Raw genomic sequence first — 4,139 nt, forward strand, 5'->3', positions numbered from 1 at the left:
AGAGGCTGAAAAAATAAATATGTGATTTGATAGAAATAATTTCTACAAAGTGACATATGTCATTCATAATTATCTCTTTTAACTAGAGTGGCTAATACATTCGATGCGTATGCCATAACTAGTCATTTTCGGAGAACTTTTTCATTTATGTCACCATGATGAGGGGGGAATGTAAATAAATATATTTAGGGGTATAATGTCATCACTTTATTCTCAAGAGTTTAAAAATCAAGGCTATTAACGTTAATGAGGGAAAATAAGTAAATAAATATTTTAGAGGATATAATTGTCCAACCACTATTTATAAGAGTTAACTACTCATTATCACACAATGAAAATCTTATAGGTTATTAACATCTTATTAATAGGGGCATATAGGTTATTAACATCTTATAAGTGTTTTCTCATACTTTTAAAAGGTAGGGATATACTTTGTAATAAGTCGTAGAGGGTGTCCGATCAGGAGAGGTTTGGGGAAACATAGAAGGTTTAAGGTTAAATAAAGGTTTGACTCAAACCTTTAACATAAGTGTTTCTATATTTGGTTGCAAGAGGATGTAGTAAAAGCTTTGATGAAAAAACCTACTCGTAATTTTGAAAATGCGTATATAAAAGATACTCGTAAAAGAATATGAGAGACTGATTATGTTTATACAAGTATTAGACCATCAACGACCCAATATGGTTGTCCAAAACGAATAAATCAGGGGCCCAATAGGCCAATATGAACTCCAACATGCATTGTTTTTTTGTTTTTCTCTTTTTTTTCCTCTCTCAATTTAAATTATAGTTTTAGCTTGTAATCTTAGTATCAGAAGTATGTGACTATGTACTGATCAGATGTGTGGGCTAGGCTCTATTCGGGTCTTACAAGATCAAGCCATATTGAACTTGAGTTGCTTTAGTGTTTTCATATATGTTGGATTTGAGTTCTAAGTATTTTAAATATAATTGAGCTACTACTCTCAAATCGAACTTTTGCCCTCCTATAATATCTTCTTATGTTCTCATGGACAGATTGTCCATTGATTAATGAATGGCACTCTACGTTAATTTTCTTCAAAAAAAAGTTGCTCTCAAATCGGGTAAGTACATAGTTTGTATGATACAATAACGGACTTATGGTGATGCTTATTCAAGACCAATCATCGTAAGTGGAAAGAATTGTGTTTGATAATGAGAGTGTCCAAATAGAAAGGAATTGAAGAGACAAATAACATGAGGGGGGATGGGAAAGAATTCAAGTTGAATCAATTTGTTTAGGTCATAAAATTTGATAATGCACTATATACTTTGATTCTATATCCATATCTATATTTATCATTAATTAAAAGTAGAGGTTAATGAGAGCAGAGAAAAAAGAGGAAATTACTCAATTAATATCAATCAAACAATACTTAGTAAATAATTTTATACATCCGGTGCGAAGATAGTAAGGCACGGATGCATTCAAGTATCTCAAAAAAAAAAAAAAAAAAAAAAAAAAAAATTCTTTTGACTAATCAAGAAGATCGTATAGCCATCTCTAAAAAAGAACCATTGTAAAGATAAAATATGCCCACAATGTTCCATTTGGGTCAAGTGGGTGGTACGTCCGGCTATTATCGTGGAGTCTCTACTTTTTAACTTTTTGTGTTGAAAATAAATTCGAAAAGGGGTTACTGGGTTTATCTTTTCTGGAGAAAATTCCCAATTATTCTCAAACTCAAAAACCATACCAAACCCTAACCCTAGACAACGCCCAATCATGTCTAAGCAAGGTTCCTCTCTCATCTTTTTCGACAATTAACTTGAATCGATTGTCGAATTTCTCTCCGGAACTGACAATTTTTGCCCTAATCTTTTTGCAGGTGGAAAGTTGAAGCCCTTGAAGCAACCTAAGAAGGATAAGACTGAGTTGGATGAGGTATGTAATTTTCCATATTTATAGTTTTTTTGTTTGATATTGATTTGTTTGTGATTTGGATCGGAAATTAGGTTTTGATTTGTATTGATGGTGGTTTGATCTGCTTTTGGTGATTGTCGAATGAAAAGTTGTTTTGTTGCCTTTTTGGAGCTAACTTTGAATGTTAATTTAGTTATTTTGCCAGTCTTTTGCTTTTAAATCAGTAATTTCTGCCTTATTTATTTATTTTGCGTCACTTGTGGAACTTTTTACATTGGAGGTCCAGAGATTGATCCCTTTACAACTTAATGATTGAGCTAATACTTATTTTTGGCTCAAGAATCTGTGCATCAATCGTTCGTTGATCGAGGTTTTACTTATAGACTGCATCTGTTTGTCCTGGATGTAGTAAATCTTTTAGTTAAGTTTGTATATGAATTAGTAAACTTTAGCGGTCCTGATTGATCCATGATGATTACCGTGAAACCTAAGGCGGATACAAGGTTCATTTCAAGGCAGGGTGAGAGCTCGGTTGTTTGTATTTTTGCCTCAAAAATTGTGGTGAGCCATGATTGATCATTTCATTGTCTGTGAAGCTATAGGTTGGGTTTCCTACCTGATGACAACCGTTTATTTTTAGTGTTGTATTGAGTATTCCATATGTTCTGTTACCAGTATCTTTGCTGTAAGTTGTTAGTCCTTTACTTAACAAAGTGTAGTAGCTCTGTTTTAGCAATATGTTCAACTACGTTATACCAGGTCACATAGTCGATTGTCTGTCACGAGGTCCACATCTAAGGCAGGATAGGGAGTCTTTTTCTGCATTTCCTTGATTTGATCGATCATTTCCTTCATTGGCCTTCTACAAGATTACCTTCCCTTATATTTATTTTTTGTGAGGCATCAGTTATTCCATATGTTTATGTGGCTGCTTTGACAAACAGTACTATGATCTGTTCCCCTACTCCAAAATGCAACATTTGAATTTTCTTGTACCCGTCTTCTTAATACCAAGTATTAGCTCTTGATATTTCCCTCATATGCCAAGGATCTCCTAGTAGTGTTTTATGTGCTAATTTATCTCCATGTTGGATGTATGCATGTATCTGGTTTTCCATGGTATCTCAAGTAAAATCGTATCTTCTTCTAGCTGTTTATAATATGTTTTCTTCTATTGGGGACATGTCGTGTTTGTTATTTTTTGGTATGTGTGATATGAATAGGACTTTTGTCTATTATGTATCTGGATCAGTTTTTGCTGAAATACTTTCATGACTTCATTTGTTTGTGATGTAGGATGACAAGGCCGCTCTTCAAAAGAAGAAGGAAGAGGAGAAGGTGAGTACTTGGGCTTTTTTTTCCTAGGTGTTGTGGCTTGTAGGAAAGACAGTTATATGATTTGGTTTCTTCATCTTGAGCAGGCTCTTAAAGAACTTAGAGCAAAGGCATCTCAGAAGGGACAGTTCGGAGGCTCAGGACTGAAGAAGAGTGGAAAGAAGTGAGGATGTTCCTGAAACAAAATGCAATGAACCTTGCAATTATATGGTGTGATATTGTTATTGTGATAACTATCGTAATTTAATGGTTGATGTTAAAATGCTAGTCCAACTCCTGAAGTTGCTAATGGTTTTTCTTATATAAAACTAATAATTTGAAGGCGGAATACATTAGCTTGGTCTGCATTTTTATTCTCAGCCTTTCTCTTTTTATACTTTTCTTGCCCCTGATGAATATCTGTGTTATTGTTTTTCGCTACAGGGTAACTGAGATATGTTTATACTTTGTGCTTGAGATGTGCTTGGTCTTGCCTAGGCTCACCTTTATAGATCATTATTGGTAAATATAAGTCGGTGCACATATCTACTTTTGTTCATAGCCTCAGAAGAGTAGAAATAGCAATTCTAACCTGATACTTCTGGTTTTTTGGCCGATTTAATTCAACTGATGATGAGGCTATGATTGTGTGAGAAGTCTGAGAACCATGTTTTTTTTTCCAAAACTATTGATGCCCTAGTAACTATCTTGTTAAAAAGTAAATTCAATTCATTAATAAACAATTGTACAACATTCACAAAAGAAATTGAATTTAACAAATACATAATCAATTGATTTTTTTGTATTATACCTTAGTGCAGTATGACCTAAATTGCAATGCGGCATACCAAACAAGTCGCAGTTGTATCTTGTATAGTACGTGTAGTTTGGGTTCAAAATTATCCACTCGTAGCTTATAGTCTTATACCTTGGAAATTTC

At 33.8% G+C, this 4,139-nt stretch overlaps 1 long non-coding RNA gene across 1 annotated transcript; it reads left to right on the top strand.

Moving 5' to 3' along the window:
* Nucleotides 1-1,580: 1,580 nt before the first annotated feature.
* Nucleotides 1,581-3,579, top strand: LOC110737998. Its single transcript, XR_002514536.1, has 4 exons — nucleotides 1,581-1,760; nucleotides 1,851-1,906; nucleotides 3,182-3,223; nucleotides 3,307-3,579. It is a non-coding gene; the product is annotated as an uncharacterized LOC110737998 (long non-coding RNA).
* Nucleotides 3,580-4,139: the final 560 nt, after the last annotated feature.

This window comes from Chenopodium quinoa, unplaced genomic scaffold (genome assembly GCF_001683475.1).
Source record: "Chenopodium quinoa cultivar QQ74 unplaced genomic scaffold, ASM168347v1, whole genome shotgun sequence".
Lineage (NCBI taxonomy): Eukaryota > Viridiplantae > Streptophyta > Magnoliopsida > Caryophyllales > Amaranthaceae > Chenopodium > Chenopodium quinoa.